At 43.3% G+C, this 25,490-nt stretch overlaps 1 long non-coding RNA gene across 4 annotated transcripts in view; it reads left to right on the top strand.

Moving 5' to 3' along the window:
* Positions 1-25,490, top strand: part of LOC111251824 (uncharacterized) — a 27,507-nt gene extending 2,017 nt beyond the window's left edge. The window contains exons 3-6 of one of the 4 annotated variants that reach the window (XR_015328326.1): positions 2,635-2,722; positions 14,371-14,590; positions 24,288-24,434; positions 24,660-25,490. This is a non-coding gene — a long non-coding RNA (uncharacterized LOC111251824). Of the gene's footprint in view, positions 1-2,634; positions 2,723-14,370; positions 14,591-20,584; positions 20,799-24,287 lie in introns of all 4 variants that reach the window. The other 3 variants (XR_015328325.1, XR_015328324.1, XR_002673984.2) reach the window with 3 other exon arrangements.

The following is a 25,490-nucleotide window of genomic DNA, read 5'->3' as shown; positions in this document are numbered from 1 at the left end:
GGGAAATCGTAATGCTTAACCAAGGCGAAATTGTTCCAAGCTGATACCTCCCAGCTTCTGGTTGTTGTTCAGTTTATATTCTAAGGACAAGATAAACGTTTTGGAGCTGAATGATAATTGATAGGATGTTATGACCCGGAACTTCCCTGTTGGCCGATTTCAAGCTGGGCTCGTCGACGCATGCGGTTGCTCGGCATACTTGTACAATCACTTCTGCTTTTTCTAAATCGAGTAAAATACGATCTATCCTTTCAATAATGGCAAATATACGCAGATGAAACAACTACTATCAATGGACAATGGAACCCATCAATCGTTCCAGCGCACAGCTATCTGTCTCAATGAATATAAAACAGATTTCTCCTAGTTTCATGAAATAGAATCGAGCATTGAATATGCTAGTCCACCACTGTTCCGTTAACTGCGCGTCCACATCAGTCGTCCCGCAATCAGCTAACCGCCGTTGGTTTACAAACTGGTCGGCAGAAAACTAGCAGGCCTTTTGAAAAAAGAAGAAGAGAGAAAGAGGACTGTACATTGCGAAAACGGCTTTCATAGGGTCTTCCTATCGTGCCGTTGGCGGTTCTTTTGAATCTTAATCATAATCCTAGTGGGGACAAGATTGCTGCAGTCTAGGTAATTGTTTCTTTCGGACCACGATGGCTGTTGTCGCTGATAATATCTGCTTGATGATACGCTCGAATGATGTCGCGTTCTTTCCGCCATAACTCTTCTTAGCTCGAGCCACGTAAGGACGAATTGACGCCACTTTCTGATCTATGCGATATAGAAAAGTATGATATAATGAAGTACACACAACAAGACGTTCAGGGCTCAACCGGACGGCTTCATTATGATACGTTAATCACTATATTTCGTGTATATTATGCCAATATACTTCATATTGCTTCACAGTGTTGTACGACTACACACGACATTCGGAAGCTCTGATGAGAAACGTGAAAGATGTGATTGTTATTCTATTTCTAGTCAAAGGAGCTTCCTGTAGCATGTAGTGCAGGGCGAGGATAATCTTCGTCGTTATGAGAATCCTAATTGAGGAGAACATAGTTGGGAAAAAACCTCAGAAAAAATCGATAATATGCTTGTGACAGTCAGAGAAAGACTGAATTCAACAGAGTAGCAGATTTAATGGGAAACATTAGCTTATTTTTTTCTATATTTATGTGCTTTTCTATACTTATGAAGCCGCAATCAAATCTTAGCAGGGTGTTAGTGCTGAACAGATTCGTATTTGACGCAAATATAAAGATAAAAAAGGGACCAGAGACGTACTGGTCGTCATCGTCAGTTGCATCAGTCGTATTTAGGTAGCTCCAATATATATCTGTCCCATACGATAAGGAGGCCTCGTTTGCTCTAAAACCAGTATAGACAGGGGAACATGGATTCAACAAGTTTTACCTTAATATTCATCAGATGTATTTACATCTGTGGTATCCAAACACAAACCCCTTACGGCGAGACTATTTATTTACTGTGGACGCTTAAGTGGTACCAGGTTATAGCTCGGAAACAAACACCAATATCACCCTAGGCTCACAGTCGGGTTATGTACGCAAAACATCGTAGCCATATTTCCTGCTACAAGATATGGCGGCCTTGAAGATTATATTATACGTAATGCTATGTCCCTGTATATGTACCTTTGGAAATTGTAAGAAAATTGTAAAAAAAAAAAAAAAAATGTTAAATAGAATATCTTGCAATTATAATACGACAGGTTATAACCACCTATAAAAAATTTTCCTATTCTGACGAGAAATGATTACTCCCTTACCCCCATATAATATATGGATAGTTTGAAAAGGACAATCTAGATAATAATTTAATCAAGCAACTCACAGATTCAGTGCAAATTCAAACGAGTGAAGGTCCAGTTTTACTTTTCGCAAATATAAATATACGAGTAGCAAATTCTCTCCTGAGTATGTGGCATAAGGTCATGACGTTGACAGGACCCAGCTCTGTATTTATATTTTTTTCTCTCTTGGCATAACTTCGAATCATCCACGATCCTATCTTCGAATACGTAAAAAGGTACGTGATATTGATACGCTTTGACAAACGGCTCTTTGAAACATCCAAAGCACTTTGCTATCAGCTGTCGCTGTTTTTTCAGTGGCAAACACAATCAACCAGGATGACCACAGCAATTCCATTCCGCTAACGTACGTCAGATGCTGATAAAAAGATCAGCATTTTGATTTTTCAACGTAAACCTAACTGTAATCCCGACTGTGCTTGATTTTATCGCTGTATTGTTAATAGACTGTATTTTTACCATAATCCCTTTCATAGAAAAAAAAAAAACTAGCATAGCGTATATTCGAGAACTATCTAATTCTATTTATCTATGACTATGATAGAATTTCATATGCCCAAGAGGTTATTTCCGCCCTGTGAGACTATGTTTATTCTGCCTTTTCGCACATGTTTCATTGACGTATATATATACATATATCTTTATATAAATTTTTTTACATGTTGTTCTACAAACCGCTTAAACGAAAAAAGAATTGATATATATATCAGCGAATTTTTTTACTGCTCTGAAAAGTCATTCCTAAATATCATGGTTAATAATTCACCGTGATTTCGTCTTCGTTTCAGGACCTAAACCATCATCGTCATCGATAGTAATTTTTATTTGTTCCCTGATCCGCAACCCTTTAGTAACAACCCAGCGTCAGTGATATTGGTAAGTGATCCACTGTTTGTGTCGTTTAATGAAATCTCCGGATGACAGTAGAGCGAAGGTTTTTAAAAAATGCGCGGAAAATCTTCAAAAGAGTCACTGTTGGAGCTTGTCTAGACGACCCAATTAGAAATGAGTATTTTGCTCCTTGAAAGTGCCGTTAATATCAATATAAAAAACTTCAGGGGGGTCAAAAATGGCGTTTGGGGGCATTGTGGTAAATTTTCAAGCCCTTTAAATGTAGACTCTTCCTGCATTTTTCGTTTTCCCTCTTTAGAGACGTCCTTCAGATCCTCCAGAAGCCGCATAAAAACTGATATACATTTCGGAAATAAAGGGAAGTTTATAACTTCGGTGTGGGGGGGGTACACGTTACGCTGCGTAATGACAGATGATTCGCACTGAAACTTCAAAAAAAATGCGCCGCGTTTGCGAAAAACTGACTTCACTCTGACACCAAGAATGGCATGTTCGCTGCGTTTTAACGGTCAGCCAAATGAATCTATTATTGCGAAAAGTAATGCTGTTACCAGTGAACCAATTCAATCGGGTTCACGCAGCGTTTTATACACTTCATTTACCTAGAAGTTATTAATATTCCCATCGCGCATTTCAACATTAAGCATAGCCATCGGAATATGTTTCTCAAGATACTCCGATATACCTTTATCGTTCACGGTAAACTGCCGGCTGCGATTCAGTTTCAGATCACTCGGCTCATGATAGTAAATGATCCGTGGTAACGCAGCTGCAACTTCTTGGAAAATCACGGTGTTGCCCGTCCTTGATTTCCTGCGGGGCAGACGCGCCCTACTCGAACTGTGCTTTCATGTAACATTGTCGATTCCTGGGCTCTCGGTGCGCACTTCTGCGCGCTCTACGGCATACCGTCCTCGGCGTTTTTACAGCCGGAAAACTCCTCGGCCCGTACAATCTAATAGACTAAGAATAACCCGAATGGTGTCCTCCCCGGGTTTTCGCTTGCGAATGTATTGTGCGAAAACGCTATCCAAGGCAGCAACCACTGGAGTAAGCTGCGTCCTTCTATAGCGGAAACTCAGCCGCTTCGTGACCGCTTGAATCGTACGCTTGACTATCGCGTTGCATGGAGAGTATCTGACAGCCATCTGAATGTGTCCGATGTGGTTTCGCCCAGAGTAGTCTAGTAGGGTGCACTGCCGTCACGACGGCGCCAAAACTTTGGAAGGAGCATTGTGCAGCTTCCAACGTCCGGATCGAGGCATTTGACCGTAATCCCAATGTTTGATCGGCTGGCGAAGTTCATGATTTCCAGTTCTTCTTGCTGGTGCGTCGTGCAAGTGTTGAAATCAGATGAGTAGACTAACCTTATCGAGAAGGACGAGCGCCATCTGGTACTTCGGAGCATCAACGGCTTTGTTTGTCAATTTCTGAAATGTTGCGGGGGCATTAGCGAAGCCGAATAGCATGCAAAGCAGAATGCCGTTCTCTCTTCGCCGTGTGGTAGCATACTGATCTGGCAATACCTGCTGATCAGGTCTAGGATGTTAGTAGTAGCAGACGGCGGCGGGGGCGTCCATAACATCATCAAGTCAATTGATCGGATATATAAATTGTTTGCAAAGGCGTTAAGGCTAAGAATAAAATGAAAACATTACGAATAATCCACTGCAACAGTACGGCTTGTGCTGTCCTAATTGCTAAAAACTGTTCATTTCGCGTTCGACTAACATAACTAGCACATATATACCACTCATATTTTGTCTCTACTGAACGCTTTATAAAGTTTTCTTATATGAGCTGCTTGTATGAGAATTAAACAAACCGCCTTTTATGAACAGCGAAACTGATTAGCTATGATAGGCCGACATTTTTTCGTTAGTTCTCTAGCAGGCCCTGAGATGAGCAAACAAAATCCTAAGCTAACAATATAAGCTTAGAGTTATGAATACCAGCGCAAACAGCGAAGTTGGACCTGCTTTTACATGCTTTGTATGTCGCGGCTTGTTCGACGTAATAATGGCACTCAAAACCAATGATCATCATAGTAGCTATAGGCGTCACTTGTGTGGTTAGTTAGGCTGGCTAAGCCGACTAAGTCCTGGTTAGCGCCTGATCGTGCTCTCTGAGGATGGTCTTTGGTGTCGAGAAGCTACGAGATACAGGCACGTCCTTCATATCGAGGGTCAAAGCGTAGCCTGATTTCGCTCGCTCGCTACCCTCTGAGCTTTCTGAATCGGAGGACATTATGGACAAGGTGCTACCGACTTCTAGCTCCTCATGATGTCACGCGGAATCGCACCATCCAATGAATAGCCGCGTTTGCTTGCTGAGACTTTAATCCAAATGAATGGCCGGCCTTCCGGCATCTGGCACCTTTATATCGTATGTAGTCGGCCCGGTCTGCTTGTTCCTAGGTCTCAGGTATTGAAGTAAACCAACATAGCCATCGTTCGTGGCGTACCGTTCAGCGGTGTAGCAATCTACATCCATGAGACAGTGAGATGACGTAGACAACCAGATGAAACGGACATGAAAAGGGCGATCATCGGCAAGACAGCCGATCAAAATCGCCGTCACTACTATTGTAATACTTACACTTCGGCAGATATTTGAAGTTGAATATATATGGTATCGGTTGAGAGAGGCGCTGTCCTGTAAATGCGATTGGACACGCTTAGGCTGCGTGAAACAGCACTACCGGACAAGCCAATATACGACAGACGACCCATCGTTATGGAGAAGATGTTCCGACCGAGATTTCATGCTCTTCTGTACGGCCTCGATTACACAGTGGTATTCAGTAGGATTCACTCAGCATTTGAGTGAGACTGGCCTCGATTTGCTAGGCAAAAGCACATTCTGAATCAGCAGATATAACAAGCATATCAGTAGTTGAAGGGGTCGTCTAGAACAAAGCGCATGCGATATGATGTTAAAGACTGCATACCCCATCTGGCTACTAAATTTCTATTTATTGAAAACGTGAAAGAATGACAGATATTCGTAACCTTTACAATGCAGCCGAGTGTCAACTGGGAAAGCCTGCAGAAACACTGTTTCTACTTCTATTTCAGACAGCGCGGTGCAGACTATTATACATGCCATCGCCATGCTCTCGTATCGAGCCTTGAAACGAACAAAATTGCCTTCTGTCATGCAATAATTCTTTTTGCTGTATTTAGTTGGTTAGGGGTAAGGCACCCGATACGCGCTGTCCATTCGTGTTTCCCGGCTGGACGTTCCTAGATGATATGGGGATCGCTCTGTAAACTAATTTCTCCCGCTGGCACACCACAGCAGTGCCCAGAAAGGCAGTTAAACGCAGGCCGTCTGTGCGCAACACTGGATAGCACCCGCCGTCGTTGCCGAAGCCAACAACGAGGCGCTGAGCCAGCCACAAACGCCTACTGCTATTATTACTGGCAGCAGTCCTACAAGATTAAGACGCAAGTAAAAGTGAGGAAAACGAGGTCGGTCATCGTGTCGAAAACTTTTCATACATTCAACTCAGATATGCAAATTTGCTGAGTCGAGAAATTGACGTCTCACGTCGGCCTGAGTTTCTACTTGCCCTGTCAGTATTTAGCCAATAGACGTGCCGCCAGCAAATTTTGCCAGCAGAGTGGCCTCGAAGGAAAACTAAAACGGGAAAGCCATTGGGGGGACTAGGTCTGCGTATGGTTCGAGGCAGAGAAACACGGAGAAAATGTAGCCAGTGGCTAAGCAATCCATGGTCTTCAGAAGCAGCAGAAAAGAAAGAAGACCATAATGGTAATAAATACATACGACTAAGAGTAGAACGAGGCTGGCACATACGAAAGGAGGCGAATAAATGTGAAGGTATCGTCATTTTACTGTGCTATCAGCGATATCTAGCGTATCCTATGTTTTTGGTGTGGTTTATCACAGGTTTTTATATTTATTTATTGTACATTGTGTTTTTTGAACGAATAGTATATTTATGATATTCACTAATAAAATTGCTCTCAGGTCTATACATAATAGATGGTCAAGTGAAAATAGTGTTTGTGAGCTGTAGCGTACTTTTGTCGAAATTATTGATATTGTATTAAAAGCGTATTAGAAAAATGTAGCTTTTACTATAAACCTTTCCTACCTTCCACCAAGTACACTTCTAAATTGTCCGCTAGATACCTCAGCCCAATTCAGCGTTAGTTGAACCAGTAATTTTATCTATATCTAAAAGGACTTGTGCTTATCGCATGAGAATAGACTAAGCAGGGCGAAAGATAAAGCGAACCAGGGTTACAGCAAATTTTTATATGAAATTATACTTCAAACCTTTCCCTGTAGGTGTCGTGCCCAAAATTTTTCCAACTGGCCAAATTGCATTCGGTCTTTTACATCGACGTAGCCAGTAAAAATGGCTGAAATCACACGAAAAGACATAATCCTTACCCAGTTTACGTAACATGCATTTCTATTGCTCTCATACACATAAAATTTTAGAAAACATCAATACGGCCTGTTTTTTGCTGCTCACTACATCACTTTGGTACCTTATAGAGATGTGTGTATGCTCAATCGTTTTCAAGGTCTCTGATATTGATATCTTTCGTTATTGGACTAAATAGTTCGCTCTGCGTTTATTCCCGTTACCCGTAATAATATTTTCGTGTTTTATGTCGGGTGCTACCGCTAAGGATTCTTCCAGTTGGCTGACACCTTCCAGCGTTAAGCTAATCATGTGCTCATACCCGATTTCAAATCTAAACCGCCACGGATGTGCCTAAATTTCGTTATCAATGCGCTACTGCCCTACTGCTAGTACGCTGTCTGCTTTGCCAGACGCGACCACTGGACCAACAGGAAAAAGCTTCGTTTGTTTTTTTGCAATGCTTTTTCCCTTGTTTGCAACTAACGTGCCCTTTCTATTGGCAATTATCTCAAGCGATTAACTAAATAGAATGTGGTGACCCTGCCTTGAAACTAATACTTCGGCGAGTAACGTTACTGTTATCCTTATTATATGTATATTGTAAGCGCGTAGGCTGGTTGACAGTACGCAGTCCTCTCCGAAAGCTCCTTCTGCTCCATATCAGCCTAACTCCTCTACTCTTCGACATTTGCATTAATAATACTTGATTCAGGTTATGGCTGTTATTGCTTCTGCTACTGCGACCAGCAAGTCGAGTGGCCAGTGCGTTTTTCAGTAGCGTTATACCATTCTCTATATTATCACCTCGACTGATGCCAATTCACCCGTCCATCACGGTCGTAATACTCAACCACACGAAGACCCATCAGTAGATATATCTATAAGACTCTTCGTACTAGCTCACAAAGCCTCCCTCGTCAGCCATTTGGTTGCATTCGCCAAACCTTTATGGCAACTCGACGCATGGAGACGTTTATATAAAAATTACTGCCGGTTACGTTCAGCTGTGGCCTATCAACCGGACGGCCCTCCGTCTTAGGTAGCTAATAGGTTATCGGTAAGCGTTTTGGTCAGTATGTAGGTAGCATTGCTAGACCTAGCTGCGTTCGAAAGCCACAGCAATAGCAACAATTTAAGACGAACACCTCTTTTTGGCTACTGGTTACGAAGACAACCTTGGCGACGGTTCGTGGCGGACGGATTAATATTCTGTAAATGAGACTAGCGGTAGCTCACGATCATTTGGCGTCATTGGATCGTCGGCAATATTGGCTTTTTCTGCCCCAACGTTCCCATCTCGTCGTAGCGTAGTTTAATCATTAGTTGTCCACTTTCAGCTACGTCACCGTTCTTCGTTCGCTGTCCTTTCATTGTTATCTCACTCGTCGTATCTGTTATCAATACGAATCGTTCATTAACATGGAACGCAAGAGCGGTGGATAACGCGAGAGCCGGCACTGGAGACAGCAATAAGAGCGCACACACAAATCAGGAAAAAACAGAATTTCAATTAGAAAAAAAGGAGCTAATATTCAGAGCATATGTTTCTCAAGGCTGTTGCTTAATCTACACTGATAGCAGCACGAAGCGCAGGTACTGGCCGAGACCATATTTATATAATAGTCAATGAAAACCTTCGCGTACAGCCATTGAGAAATTGTATTAGTCAACTGGCACAAGTCACAGAAAACCTCTGTCTGTGCCTGCATGTTTATGTGTCTGTATGAAAAAGAGGAATTAATAGAAACAGCTTTTTTGGGTCACTACGATGATGCGCTCTGCTGCGATGGTCGGGCTCAGATCAATGTCCGTAGTGGTGAAACGGTGCGTTAATTGTGCTACGGTCAAGGCAAGACTATAAGCTAGGTCTAATCTTCAAGCGGTCCTTTCGGTCAATTTGATTCTACTCGTTCGCTGAACATGCAGGTCTTCATCTTTGCGTCTGCGGCGATTGCAGCGACTGCGCTAAGCGGAAGCAGCCCGACGGACCCCGAGCGCGAATAACAGAAGCCAGAGGTGATGAGATGTGGACGTATTTCTACTGCACTACAATGTATCGTACAATCATGTACGTACCTATCGTGCAGCGAACAACTGACTATACCATTTTAGCTTTCCCCTCACTTCAACCCACCGTAACGTGCAGGTGAAGGATCTTGAAGATTTTCTCATCAAGGAAAAGTCGACATATGTGCGCATGTCTGCTAGCTAGCCATAGAGAGCCTGTATAGCCAACTCTGGCAATAACAGTGGCGGCAGCAGCAGCAGCAGCTATGACGGTATCTCTAACAACGGAAACGATAGAGACGAAACTTAATGTCTCATGTTAAACGCTTAAGAAAAGCGCGAACGCACTATTATTGCTAAAGAGCCTTTTCGCATTACTGCGATGTGACCCCCTGATGCCACTATCACTACTAGAACTACTGCTGCCGCTGGCATTTACGCGATGTCTGTGGCCTGCGTGAAGTATCGCTACCGTCGTCTGCACTGTAAAGAAGATAAGTCAGACGACGGCTGCGAAGATCATGCGATGAAAGCCAACAACAACAACAGCAACAGTTACAGCGAGGGCCGCAGCGATCGAACGAGTGCCCTAGCAGCGGCGAGGACTAGACCACCCCAGAGTTTCGTGAGCTATTAGCAGACTACGGTAGTGGCGATAGAAGTTAAAATAATCGAAGCAGTAGAGCAGCAGTACGGTAGCAGGAATAAAATCAGCGTGACCCTCGCAAAGTCTAAGAACACCAGAAAGCTGAATGTAGCTAGTGGTCAGCGTAGCGTTAGTGCTAATACGGCGAGAGTTATAGCGGGAGCAGCAGCAGTAGCAGCAGCAGCTGTATAGAGACGCACAAATGCTTTTGTTGTTATTGCCTTCGGTGGCTGGTGGCCAAAAAGGTGCCGATAATGCTTTCTGCTTTGCCTTCTACTGCAGCGACAGTGGCAATAGCAAAAGCAGCAGTAACATTAGCAGCGGCTACTGATGGCGATTCAGTAGCCGTGTAACAACGGAAAAGTACAATTTGCTAGCTACGAGCGCGAGCTTAGAGATAACTGAGATTTCGTGCAGAAGTGAATGGCCGACCCGGAGCACTACCTAGGGGGGTAACGCATTGAGAGACTGGGTAGTCGGTTACTGTGGCCAGAGGTGCTACGTTCGTTTTTATTATGATATCAACATTTCAAGAGAGGCTGGTTCGTTCACCGTTGGCCAGCGCCTTTTTGTGAGGGTAGACGACGTGAGGCAACTCAAATAAAATGCCCCTTAGTTACTATGGACTGGTCAGCCACACACAGACAGGCCACAGTGGTAGTGACACGCCAGTTATAGTGGATAGAGTAGCCTGCAAGAGAAAAAGGAGGTGATGAGGAAAACGCTATCGAAAACAACTAGCGTTCAGCCGCATCCGATCAAACATAGACGCACGACAGACGGTTGTTCACACGCACGTTCGAGCCCTTTTATAAGTGATGCGTTGGTCGCGAGCACGCTGCCATCAGACGTCATAGAGTAGCACGCCTAACCGGTTATAGCCACAGCCCTCTTCCGTAGTATCCTGTAATAGTACTAGTGGGGATAGAGAAATCAACGCGTTGATTCTGTTCGAGCTGCAGCTCGGATTGAGGGTTGCGTGTCTATAAAAGGCAGTTAGCCAACATCCAGTCGGACCTCCGTTGTGGCCAATCGGTGGATCATAACGAGCATCGACGGCGACAAAGTGCACACACGGCTCGACATTGCTAGGAAATAGTCACCAAACTGTGACGCTTTCACGCATGGACAGCTCCGACATTGGTCCACTCCAACGTTCATCCCTTCGTTGCTTTGTCTACATGTCTGTCTGTCTGCCTTAAGATGTTACAACATACTCAATGCGTCCTGCATGAAGATCTGCAGATTCGCGTAAAACAAGAGAATAGAACATTGAAGATGGTTGACCAAAACAAAAAAATCAGCCTTAAGATTTTTATCTGAACCAAACCGAAACTAGACAGAAAAATAGAGTAACACATAGAGGAAAAGAGAGAGTCCGAAAAATACAAGCTGATCGATATAGTAACGGTCCGCTGTCTTACCTCGTATGGGTACTTGAGATGTGAGTCGGTAAACTGGAGTGTTTAAATCTAGCGATGTTGAGGGGTGGTCCGGCCATTGCTAGATCCCAGGTTGATTCCGTTTTAACTCTCTGTGTTAACATTCCTCGGTGTTCGCAGTCAGTCGTTCCGCAGTGCAAGCGGCGTGATCGTTGAAAGTCTTATACCGATAAACTGAGGTAGGGAAGAATGCCGCTAGCACATTTAGTAGTTCGAGCCGCCCTATCATTTGGAGCTGGACGGCCTGCGTATTCAGTGATTAGTTCGTTCACTTTTTGTCGATGGGGTTGCTTCATTTCTACCGCGGCATGATATGCGAGTTTTCATTTGACATTGAATGAACGAAGTGGTGGACAACCTCGTAGCGCATCCACGCACAGAATATAATGAGTGAAGTACTAGCAGCGGTCTAAGACGACGACGAGGGCGGCAACTGCCCAGAGCTACAGCTAGAGCAGGCCCTCAACAAACGCCAACTGAACGGTGCCGCTCTTGAAGTAAGGTGCGCAATAAAGCGAAAAAATAAGACAAGCAAAAAGAGGGAAAGGGAAAAAACGTACAAATATATGGCTACAAATGAAATATAAAAATAAGTAACGAGTGAGCCACGGCGGCATAGGCAACTCGCTTTGTTCGTAAACGGCATCGATAAGCGAAGCCGATCTTATCTTTTTTACTTCAAACAGTACCTCCGTACCTCGACATGTCTCAATCGATACGGAGATGCCTTGGATAACAAAGAATTTAGTGATAGTAGTTAGTCCACTGATCTGCTTACAAACACATTGTTTCAGCTTAGGACCGACGCAGAAGAAATTTTCAAGGCGTTGCCAAATGCGGACCTATGGAAAAAAGTAGGACGCTGAAACGAAAAATTGCCTTTTAAATTGTCTCTTTCTACCCTATATAATCACTGCTAAATTATGCGTAGAAAGTAGATAGAGCTATAACCAGGATAGAGCGTTTGCATGCAAACTAATATGGATACATTTTCTATAGGAGTTTTCATAGACCTCAATATGCGCAGACGAGGATGTGCTGTATGTTCGAAAAGTTCATTTCAGGTACGTCCACCGATCTACAACATCTTCGATAGGGTCAATTGACAGACATACATGCATTCACATGCGCCATATACGTTTTTGTACTTATATAGAGGCTCATTAGGCAAGTATCTGGGTGCGACAAACACAACACTTTGCCCCAGGAGAGCAGGCATCGCGCAGTGCAAACATGCATATCGTTTGGCTTAGCCGTTGTCCTTGCGAGGCCGTCAACGCTACCGTACACGTATAATAAAAATTGACTGATTAAGTCAGTTTTATACGTAGATAAAATCAAGCAGTAACGACAACAACAGCAACAACACGACCACCACCAACGACAACAGAAAAAGGTCTGGGTCGCGAGCTTTGCGAATGGACCCTTATCCGTAACTGCTCGCACGGAGCATGGGGCTATATGCGTCCACATACGCCGTCTACGTACATACGTGGAAGTATCATCTGTGTAATGACTTGATGAAGGGGATTGGCTCCGGTATTGGTAGGTCAGGTCGGGCCAGTCGACCGCTTTTTCCGGCTGGCCACAGCGAATTCCTCCACTCGCATGGCCTACGACAGCAGCTGATGGCGAAATCCGTAAGCGAAGTAACCTAAGTACCGCATGAGACGCAGGCATGTGAGATCAGGGTCCTCCCGCGATATTCCTCGCCAATGCGTACGTCATCGCCATCTCCCGAACCTTTCAGAAGTCAGATTGCAAAGCGCAGTCTTGCGTAGTAACATGTGACAATATGCATGCAATGTGGTTTGTTTCTAATGTACATCGGGTTTGTTCGTTGTGGCACGCTTGCTTTTTTATTCTCTCGTCCGTGACTATTAACTGAAGGGGCAGACAGTATGACCGGCGTCCACGACGGAACGATTGACGAAGAGGCACATCAATATGATCACGTCTTGCCGGTATTATCACTGCAGCACTACTCTAATAGAACAGCACAAAATTCTGAATTTCAGTACAGGATTATCTGTACGACAAAAGGAGCCATTAGTTGAGTTTACCAAATAACTTTGGCTAGAGTAGATAATAGAAAGATCAGAGAAATAGATGGTAGAATATTCATTTTATGTTAAATTATAATATTGAGCAAACGCTCTAGGATTCGTAATTTTCGTTTTGTATTTTTGATATATCCCTTGTTGCCTTCTAAGTAAATGAAACATGATTGACGAATTGCATATACAAGACTACATCAATCTGTAATATATTTCAAAAGATTCATTTATAATAGATATATATATATATATCGTATGGCCTTATTACTAAAATGGTAGGCGTATGAAAAATATCAGAACATTACACCAATCTGCACACCTGAAAGTGCGCACGCGTCCACATCCGTAAAGCATGGCAACCTGAATTGACGTTGATCTGGCGTTTCACCGATTAGTCATACTGATCTCTTTGAATTGTGTACCTATAACGATAAGATCTCCTTTAGTTAAACTGTCTTATCTTTCTCTGATCGACCTTAATTATTGCTTACTTCAATCGTTTTCCATTTCGTGTACAGGTACATGCCGGTGTGCGCATGCGCCTCTATGTAGGTCGACACATCTGCCGCCTCACTCGCGCTACCCTGGAATGTTCTTTTTACTCGGGTTACAAATCATTTCGATCCGTTTTCAAATTCAACCACTACGAACCCCTTGATCGAGAAGTTAGCTCCAAGCTACGGTGGTACTAGCTTATAGGTAGGGTATTGAGAAAAATAATCTCCGCAGCTCTCACTTGATCGAACCCTGAGTAGTTGGCGTACGTTCCAGCGAAGCCACTGTTAACGTATTCCCGCCTGCGTGCGTCGATGTGTAAGCGTGCACCGGAGGCAAATAGAGAAAATCTTGCTTCAATGAGATAAAATAGGGCAGTTCATTCGACTAAAAGCCTAAGGGATTTCGCGACCCAAAGACGGCTCAATAGCTTGACGACAATCAGGCAGCGATTTACTGTGCGATTCTAGAGTCAGTCGTAGAAAGGGAAACGACATTAGAAGGAAGACATTAGAATTTTGTGATTTGAGTGCCGTTGCACCGGTATGTTCGTAAGATTCGAATCTAAAATCAACAAGCGTTAATCCATAACAGGCTTTTGTTCCATTATCTTTCTTTTTTAGGCTTTCCTTACCGCGGGCGGCTGATTTGACCATTTTGTCGGCTTGCCCCTTGTCGTTCTTACGCCTACTCGCCTACAATCATTTGTGTCTATAATCGCTGGTAGCGCCTGTACGCAGCTGGGCCTAGATATAGCTGGAGGTGGTCGCCGTACAAACCGGAATGAAAAGACATCGAACGAATAGGGAACGAGATGCGAATTAGTAGCAGTCGACAGAACATGTAAGTTTGTACATCGAACGCGGTGAGTGCTTTCTCGTGCGCATGAAACTGTCCGATACGGTCAAAAAGGAGGAAGAAATGAGCAGACACAGGAACACGGGGGATGGTAGGGGTATGTAGCGTAGAGCGCCGCGCTGCGAGCTCCCGAAGTTCTACAAACGCGACTGGGGAGGTACACTCAGTTGAAAGAAGATGGAAAACCTTCGGATAAGGAAGGCGGCACCCCTGCAAAGAGTGGGCCTTCGCCTAGTGAGGCTGTGTGGCCACGTTCGTTTCTCAAGCCATCGCCGTCCAAATCGTACAAAGAGATGGAGAATCATTGGAGAAACAAGCGTCGAGGAAACGAAGCCGACCTATCAACCAACCAACCAACCAAAATAGCTACTGCTAGATCAACAGCGTCTGACCCGTGAGAGTCATCTCACCCCCTTGAAACAGGCAGAGGCTGTTCTAGAAACAAAACGCTCTTTCCTACACGATCGGTACAAAAATCGTCACCTTTGACTGAGAATGCGACGACGAAGAAGAGGATGAAATGCGAACAGAGAATGCTAGGAAAGGAAAAAGAATTCGAATAGTCGAAGTTGGTTTGCCAATAGTGACTATAGCAGCAATCTTAAGCCTGCAGTGCTTTGTTACAGCGATCAGTCCACCGTCCACAGTAGATGAGAGTCCGCCAACAGCGCGCGTCGCTCTGCCGTTACGCCATTGTGGTACGTTTGCGGTATTCCTCAATTTTAAGTCTGAAATCAAACGGTACATGGCGAAGAATCGCTCGTATCGCTCCTATCGCTTCGGCGCAGGAGAAGGGCGGGGTCGGTTACTTCAGTCCGACCATCCGCCCTTTCGGTTCCGTTTAGCTTGTAATGCGATGAACGAGCTGCTTCTTTCTTTCCCTTTGACTTCATCTCTTTAGTATCTTTCTCGGTTCCATCAGAGATCTTTCTCTCAATTTGGCTATTGAACCGATAGTCTATCTTCATGTTGTTACAGAAGCTGTAAAGTCGAAAATGATCGCTGCTTTGTTTGTCTACGACTGCTAGCGCCATTTAAAACGCCCGTTAAGGTCTTTATGCTCCTTCTGAACGTAACTGTTAGGTGGTGTGTCTGCACAGATAGCAGTAGATACGCTGTAGATAATGTCTTACCAATAGAGCTGATAATAGAAGCCGCTGGGATAGAATTTGTATTACAGTTGTATCAACGGGCGAGTATCGTGAGGCTGTGACGATTCATACAATATATATATATATATATATTAGCAGGTACATATTAGGCAGCACGCGTAAAATAGGCATATTTCAGCTGTGTGACAATCGTGGAAGGCTGTTTTGAATAACGAGAACTACGTAAACCGATAGGTAACGACTTTATTTACCATTCGTTGTGACACAGTTCTGCGCGGATTTTTTTAAAAAAAAAATCCATATATATGTGTCGATATAGATTTTATGAACAGCAAAAGGGCATGTCTTTCAGTATATATCGCATAGGATTTTCTCGGTTGATATTTTCTTCTGTTTCTGGTCCTGGGTCGAACCCGATTATACTGAAGCTCTGACGGTGAATCTGCGCATTTTGACATAGAGCATGTCTCCATTTTAGCGTATGCAAAAAAAATTGCCAGATGTCCTATCCCATCACAATTTGATTTCGGAAATACTACCAATTTTAAGTCAAGCTTTTTCCATTCAAACATGACAAGTGACAATGGCTTTAGCAAATCGCAATAAAAGAAATTACGGTAAGAAAAGTCAACACTTGTGATGCAAATAAAAATAATCGAATAACTAACCATCTAAGTAATAACAGAGAGAACTGTCCTTATCTTACGCCAGCCTTTCGACATGTGTCGACCCCTCTCGGATCGTAGCTTTCTAATGGTAATTATATATTATATAATTGCAACAGCAATGTAACACATCACACGCCGCGAAGTCACAGGCCCATGTAGAAGGAACTGTTCTTTCATCTGTTTCAGGAGTACTTAGCAGACTTCAGACAGTACTTAACAAACTTCAGACAGTAGCTATATTTCATTTCATTCCTTGCCCACTTGAACAACGAGTAGTTTGATGCTGGTACTTGATACGCGCTGGGGGTTGGTGGCGTCGTAGGCGCTCCAGTGTCTACGTTTTTTCGTAACCGGCGACCGGCCTGTCCGCCGTCACAACGACCCTCGACGATCATTGTCGTCGTTGTCATCCTCGCAGCGTGTTTTTTTGTCGCTTTCTATTTCTTCATTTCATCTCAAAGTTCTTTTCGAGAAAAAATAAGTCGATGTCACTAGTCGTGCCAATGACAACAGGACGAGCGCCTCGAAAGGTCAGTCGGCATACAGCAGTAGCAGTGACAACTAGACATCCCAGGTGTCCATCTCATCTTTCTGCTTGTTGAGGTTGTCCGACGCTTGATGCCTGCTTACGTGGCCCGCAAACTGACACGTAGAGAAGATGCCCGCCCCCAGTTTTTACGTAATGCGTGGTTAGCTGTTTGGTTATGCTGCTGCTGCTGCTGCTGCTGCTGCTGCTGCTGCGGTTACTGTGGCCGCTAACGCTGTTGCTGTTGTTGTCTGCCAACAGTAGGCACTCAAATGTGCACCATTGTATCGGCCTCGCCCGCCCGCTCCCACCCGCTTCTTTTCGTCGGGTGGTAACGTCAAGCATTGTACAAAGGCTGGGCAACAACAGAACTATCGTAAGTCTGGCCGAGCCGCTTGCCCCAATTTCTCATTCTGCTTCTTCGGTTGAAATCATCTGGGCTGGCTGTGCTGCTTTCGCAGGTTTCGCGGTCAAAGCAAAGCGGTCGTAGCTGAAGCTGCTGCTGAAAATACTGCTGCTTTCGGTGTACGCGTTGAGGAAGCTGAAACCTCGCTGAAGGCTCTACTACTATGAGGTTTGTCGCAGATGATGGACGGACGAACGCTGGCGAGTGTTCACTGTGGCCGACAACTCTTAGGTAGCAGTATTGACATCTTGGCAGATTCGTCAAGGGTCAGTCCGGTCAGCGGCTGCTCCGTTGATGTGAGAGACAGCACTATAACCGTTCGTCTCTCCTGGCACTGACTGGCTGATGGATAAAATGGAAGGCATGCAGTGTCGATGCCACCGTGCGCTGGGCATTTTGTAGTTAGATGCTACTCTTGTGAAGGTGACTAGGTAGCTAAGCGGACTGCAATAGCTGCCAATGGACAGTGAGTCGTCTCCGCCGTCATGAGCCCGACAACAATGACTCTCACAGCAAGAGTGTAAAGACAGCACGTAGCAGAGGGCAGAATTAGCAAAAGTCAAATCATGTTATAATGCGATGATGTTATTGGTCAAAAGTGTTAGGGACAGAAAGAGAAAAGGACCTCCTGAAGGGCGCGATACTCGCCAGTCAGAACGGATCGTCTCGCCCTATACGTGCGTCGCGACATATGATATTTGTGCAATTGATGGTAAGAAACGTTATTCACGGCGGTTCTTGGCTAGCGCCGACCACGTCCAACATGAACGTAATTCAGAACTTGACAGTAAAGAACTACCAAGAAACTTCGGTCCCTTTTAGCATGTGGGCTGGCAAGCGTCAGCTAATGCAAACAGGTAAAATAGTGCAGTTATTAGTGGATAGTGATCTCGGTAGAAGCACGCCATTAGGGTCGAATCCCATACTTGCCGATCCGCACTAGATGGACTGGTAGTGTTTGATGGTCTACTTCGGTATAATGCTTTTGTAGTATTTGATTACGGCTAAGCCACATTACTGATATGAAAAAAAATATCATTAACGTCGAGTTCCTACCGCTCTTCGCGTTTTATAACCGCCACTGTGCGATGATCATGATGATTTTACGTTGTTTGTTTTCGCTGATAACGATGCTGTTGCTATTAATTCAGCTGCTGGGCTACTTGGGGTATTAGTGCTCAAACCGCGCGGGCAGTGGAGATCTCTGAACACCGGTCTCTACCCGACGGTTTGCTTGGACAACAAAGCTCCAGGATTAGGACGACAGGATCGCTATCGATGTCATTTCGGTGCAAAGGAGCAGTGCATCTAAGCAAGCCACGCCACAAGTGGCGTAGTACTGCTGCCTAGCCTTAAGCTCATCGTTTCACTGTCTGCGTTTTTTTTTTGCTGTTGGCTGGTCATAGGGTGGCTCAGTTATGTCTCTTTTACTAAAGCCCACTTCATGTTGTCTTCTGCCTTTTAGCCGACCCACACCGAGCCAACACTTAGAAGCTCTTGGTGACTCTTTTGCTCGCCCGGTCAAGTGGACAAGCTGATCTGAAAATACAATGAGGATAACATCTCCCTATTGTCTCTGCCGATATATCTCTTCTTCAGTAGAGATTCGCTTCGCACCATTCATTAAAAGAGCGGACAGAACGGAACGCTTTCCGACGGATTGCCCATAGATCCACTTTGACGCGATGCCTCAGTTTGATCTTGTCCACAGCTTTAAGTTGTCCTGCCAAGAAAGCAGAAAGCGGCCAACTAACTACCAGCTGTGAAACGCAGCTATTACAAATCATTGTCCTTAATAGCTAATGCCACCCTATACCTGTGCTTGTTATCCGCTTGAACGTTTTGTAACGAAAATGATCGGAATATCTCGAATAAATGAACGACATGATTGCGCATTAATTAGGAAAAAATCGAGTTTGTTTGAATAAATATACAGGGCTACGGATAAAGACAATATAAAAAAATGACCGATTCATTTTAATTAAAAAATCCAGTGATCTCAAGCAGGTGGTAATGTTCTTCATTGTGGCCTACTGCTAAAGCTGCTAGATCCATTATAGGACTAGTAACTTAAGGACGGTTACATTTGTTTTTGAAAAAGTAATTCAAGTCGCATTTTATCCTAAACGAAAGCCCGTCCAGGCGTCTTCACTTACCTGCATACGTTTTCAATATCTACCAAGTAATAGAGTCAAGCTAAAATTTAATTAATCAAAAATGGTTGCCCCTTTGTTTTTTTTTTTATTTTTTAACAGCGGATCGTATGAACAACTGAGGCTACTCTCTTGGCCACATATACTTATGTCCGAAACGTCTAAGCGGAATTAATAAATACTCATAATACTGCACCATGTGCTGTTAGTGCGCACCTTCGACCTATACGAACGACGTGGTACCGTCTCATAACGGTCAAGTCTGTAATGATCCTTTCTGGTATTTTATTATTTGGTAATGCGCCCTGCTCCGAAAACGCTGACAGGGGCCAATAAGGCACGAATACCTGCGGCAACCGTGCGAACTGGTCCAAATGCGAAGCTACCATTAACGGCCTGGGAGGAAAACCACTGCGACAGAAATGACGAGGAGAAGTCACATAGGCATAAATTTGGAAAAAAAAAAACAATAAATTCATCATTGGTAAATAGAATGATCATACCGACCAAAATGACGAAACAGCAATAATTTGAATAGAGCTATCATAGTTCTAATTGATCCTTGCTTGAAGCAAGTGTTTGTAAACTACCTATTGACTGATATAATTACTTATAGGCTATATATTTATCGATACTATATTATGTAGGGATAATTGTTATACATCATAATATAGTTTGATGAACATGGATTACTGTCTATGGTACTACAATAGTTTTTTTTAAATTTATTATTATAACTAAGCATATTATATGTGTTCTACGTACATAGTATGTAGATTTTAGGCGAGTGTCTGCTGGAAAAATACACTTGAATTTTTTCTTATCTAATCGTCGTCGCTAACTAACTAAAGTTGCGGTGTATTTTTTTTTTGTTGTATCTATCTATCTATCTATGATATTTTCCGGATTTCGGGCTGTTCGGGTTCGCGTTAACTAAAACCGCTGCATCTGTGAACAAATTTTGATGATTTAAGTATTACAATATATTCGTGAATAGAAAATTCGTGAAACTTTTTAACTACGCTCACCTGACAACTAGGTACTCATAGGTGCAGTATCTAGCAATAGTTCTCAAATGGCATAATGACAGTGAATTTACTTCCTTATCTTGGAGTTCGTGACGTCTTGAAGCTAAGGACCCTAGAGGGAGCACGCCTCTAAACCACTCCGACAGACTTCAAAACCTCACCATGATTGCCGACTGAAACAATCACGATTTGGCGTTCTACTCACAGCTAGCCCGTCGGAATCACGAGTTTCAATTATATCGTTTGAAAATTCGATTAAAAAACAACTTATCTGTTGTTTTTTTCGTATAACTGTACGAGGTAAGGAAAACTGCACAAAAACATGGTCAACCTTTGTCGCTCAGTGACCCCATTAATTCTATAGAAGATTGCAGCACGCTCAAGCGAAAGCTTTCATCGGTGCCATCCTGTCGTATTATGGCCTTTTGACAATGTGGGCGATCTTATTGAAACAGTATAATAATAATAACAACAGACAGAAAGAAAGGCAACACCAACATAAGGACAAATAATGCAGACACGAAAGTGAAGCGAAACAAGACCGAAAATGAAAAAAACGACGCCAATTTTTGCGAAGTTAATTCATGACACCCCGATAATAATGACGCGGCGTAGTCGAGTCATGGTTGTGGTCATGGGCTGAGGGAACCGACTGGAGGAAACGCGACCTGCTCGCGGTTGAGCGCTTCGTTGAGTTCGACGCTGCGCTGGTCCGCCATCATCCTTGTTGTCTCCGTTGCGGATGCCTGTCGAAAAAAGACCAACTGCCCGCTTATTATCTACGGCACGATTCAACTGTAGTGACATGCAGACAAACGTAGCGGCCGAAGTCACCCAGAAGTGTTATAGTCAGGTAGCCACAGCAGTGACCCATCAATGAGCACCCGTTCTAATTCATTTTCTCTCCACTGTTCCCTTTGAACTTTCTCTTATTTTCCGTTTCAAACTTTTCATCTTGCTGACTCTTCGTGTTCTCCGTCTAGCAGTAACGGCGGGCATTTGCCCACGTTTCGGTCGACAGAGCACGCAACCTATCCATCGTTAATGCCACACCAGCAAGAGCCGTCTTAGCGTCCGTGCCACACAGTTACGTACCCAACGTCCCGCTACGGCTCCCTGCAAAGAGCGGGACAGGCTACCTTTTTGACGAGGCAGCTAGCGGCTGCGGACGCTTCTTAGGCGTCTAGCTATTTCTGTGCTTACGAGAAATCACTCAGCGCGACCGAGATATACGGAACGTTGATAATAATAATAATAATAGTAATCTGACAGGAAAAAATAAGTACTGATGAGGTAGAATTGGCGCGTCATTGGCGTGCAACCATAATAGCATAACATGACTGGTTTCGGCTATAGACGTGATTTTACTGACGTTTTGAATTTCCGATAAATGTGGATGGACTTCGTTTGGGATCGGATCGTTAACGCTATTGATACGGATCATAATGACACGGCTGTATATTGATGTAAGGTAGAGCCATAAAATTATTGATCTGCATTGACGAATAATGTATTTACTACGCGTTCGGCGATTGCAGAAAATAGCTTAAAGCGTTATTTGAGTAAGCTACACATCTCGATGGTGATAGCGACTGTCTCCCGATTTCTAGCTTGAAGAGGATACTTGTTTGCCTCTAAAAACGATAACTTTTTACACGGTCTCTGCATACGAACTTTGTGTGGAAATTTAGAAGGCCATAAAAAAAGAGCTAGTTAAACATAATTTTTTTCAAACCGATATCAGCGCAGATATAACGAAATGGTAAATACTAAGGTGTGTGCAGGGTGCGTCCTTTCTCTGGTTAATTTTATCGTGCATATCCTATTTTTAGACTGTTAATTTCACCTTACACACTAGACTCTACGACTGGCGAGTGTGAAACACGAAGATACGTTGTTTCCTCGCTTCATACATAACTTATACAGCTCTCATAGACGTTCAGTTAGCTTTTCTAGGCTTCTATCAGTCGCCTGTTAAGTTAACAGCTATACCCAAGGACACACTCCTATATTTTTCGTCTCAGAGTTCTCCCCAACACATATCGTAATTTGAATCACTGCAAATTTCGCACCGGCAGAGACCCAGAGGCAGCGTTACGACTTCTGTCATTTAGTTTAGCGTTCTGCCAGAGACGCCGAAGTCGAAGCCAGCTTGCCAATATCTATGTCCATCATCTGACGCTAACGACACGATGTCATATCTCAAGTGTGCGGGTACCTTGGAATTCTCTCATCGTGTATTTGACTCTTCTGACAAACAGAAAAGCAGTCCTTTCTGTCACAGCACCAGTAGAAAAATGTTCTCGCCGACCTGCTCACGTCGGTCATGGACAAGGACAAGTGTTTCTGTTGTTTAGAAACCAAAGTACCTATACGGCATACGGGACATTGTGTAGACCGTCCTTCAAGGGAAGCGAGAAACTCCATCAAGGCAAATTATCCGATGCTCAATAAAAAAATTGACTGACTGTCTGCCTATAGGCTTCTGCTAGAAAATCAGGCGAAACGGCCTCTATGATATAGTCAACTCGTACCACATACACTTACATTGGACCGGCTCAACGGCCTACTAAAGAGGACCAAATCTATTTTGGCGCGCTCGAGATTAACTGGACCCACCTTTTGTATCTACCTATCTATCTGTACAACTGCTAGACAATGCTAGACAAGAAGATTTGAAATTCAGAAATAGTAAAAATAGGTATTAGCGTACTCTTTTCTCAACACTCTAACGAGAGTCCAGTCTAATATGGTTTAATGTGAAGTTGATAAAAGTATAAGTTCGCCGCTAGGAATAACGTCCAATTCGCTAATAGGAACGTAATTGGAATCATTTCAGACTTAACTCGGTGTTACTGGAACTTCATTCCAAGACTAAGAAAACCGTGATACATTAAATCATCCCGTACAATAGTGTCATATGATTACGTAAAAATAATCGCGCCATACAGCGTAATAAAAACAACATACAAACGAAATCTGCCATTTTATTATAGTTGTGTTTTTCATGCTGGTAGTCACGACTACGATAAACTGGGCATCTTAAAGTATCGACGGCCACTGCAAAAGTTAACAGCCAAAAAAAGGCTCATTAATGCAAAAGATGACAACTAATAACAGCGGTATTTCGTAGTACTATGAACTACGTACGGCCATCATTCAAGTTGAAGTTGTTCGGTATTTTCACTGAAATCGGTCTAGAAATACGGAATTCGAAATTAACAGCAATAATAAAATTACAGCAGGCTATTTGGTTATTATTACATATATTTAAGTACTATCCAACAATTCACAGTAACGCCTAGAGGCAGCTGTAGATTACGATGCTATGGTAACTTTACCATTTAGCGGCATCTGTTCTAGTAACTTCTCAACTATCGTACATAGTAAAAGTCAAAAAGGCTTCTGTGCTGCATGTACGAAGTAACTGCAGCAAACTTTATATGACAATTTCAAGTTAAGCTCTGCTTTTTTAGGGCCGGTACTTTCGATATATTCGTTCGGCTGATAAAAATATCAATCCGGGAAAAGTAGCATCTCGAATTCTGTCTCACTGTAAAACTTATAGATAAGTTCTAATATATATACACTAGGTAATGGTATACAGATGAGGATTACTGTTTTCAAGTCGTTAATGTGGTATTGATGTATGACATAACACAGCACTGCGTGATGTTTCAAAGTTGATCTCATGCTTTCCTCGTGCTGCTATTCGTGACCGTTGTCTCTATAAAATGAATATACTATTTATGCATAATAAAAATATAGAGTTCTATGGGAACTTCTCAGGTACCGGCGTAAAAAATCTCGCGGAATAGATATTCTCACCCACAAGAGGCATCTATGGCGCGCGGGACAGGACGTTGTAGGTTAGAAACGCCTATCAATTTTCCCGAAAGGACCCGCCGCGTTTCTCGAGGAAAAGTATAGCCAGTTGTAAGTTGCGCTCGAATCTACTACATGATATTTTCGTTATTTATAAAAACAGAACAAGCCTAGGAAGGAGCGCCTTGCACAGAAGTATTGCTATGATTGTTTTTGAAAATTTTCTGCGTTTTCGCATTTTTCATTTATATTTTACGATCAAATCTCTCAAAACCCAAACTTTTTTCTATAGTCGAACAAGTGATAATCATTGATACAATAAATATATAATAACAGGAACTGGACCTTGGCCGAACTCGTTGTCGTTCGTATCGGTTGTAACGAATGAGTGATGAAACGAAGCGCAAAACCCAATTAGCATAATACAAGCTTGTATCTAAAATACAGATACATTAGCAGTATTAATGGTTATTAAATTGAAAGTAGGATATTGTTATGGATTGGAGCACGATCAAATACGTATAGTCTCGCAGTGTTCGCGTATTTCTTTTTAGAGGATGACCATCATTAGTTGCCTCTGGGCATCCCAAACGGGTCAGGTGAACGTTCGTCTTGTTTTAAACTACGTATTGCGGTTGACTAGATGAACCGCACACTTCATATTTCATTGTGGTTTTGATTAGGCTTCCTAAAGCACATCTAGCCATGTGCTTTACTCAGCCCAATCTCAGATCGTATTTGGAACTGTTGCAGAACCTGCAGCTCGGCGGAGGCAACGCGGATATCAGATCAGATCTGACCGCGTGTTGTTTTTTTTGTTCTATTAATCACCTAGTGTGCTTTATCGCTGTGCCCCGGAGAACAATGCTGCGTCTATCCCTTCATGATAGCTTGGAATCGCTTTAACTAAACGTACGAATACGGGTATGCACAGGAAACTAATGCCCGCTACAACCATGTCGCGTTCCGTTGTACAATCCGCGTCTATCCGCTGTCAACAGAACACGATGCTATGCCAGATGTAAGTTTGAAACCCGGTTTCCGCTTATGTTTACGACGCTACGGGGTCAGCGAGCTCAACAACGATCATATCTTGTCTGTTGTTTCGCTAACTGAATAAAGCTGAATAAAGTTCGGTGCTATAGCACGTTGATCTATATATAAAAA

The sequence above is a fragment of the Varroa destructor genome, unplaced genomic scaffold (genome assembly GCF_002443255.2).
Source record: "Varroa destructor unplaced genomic scaffold, Vdes_3.0 BEIS01000005.1, whole genome shotgun sequence".
Classification (NCBI taxonomy): Eukaryota; Metazoa; Arthropoda; class Arachnida; order Mesostigmata; family Varroidae; genus Varroa; species Varroa destructor.
The sequence above is the reverse complement of the archived record's forward strand: the minus strand, read 5'-3'. Positions and strand labels throughout refer to the sequence as shown.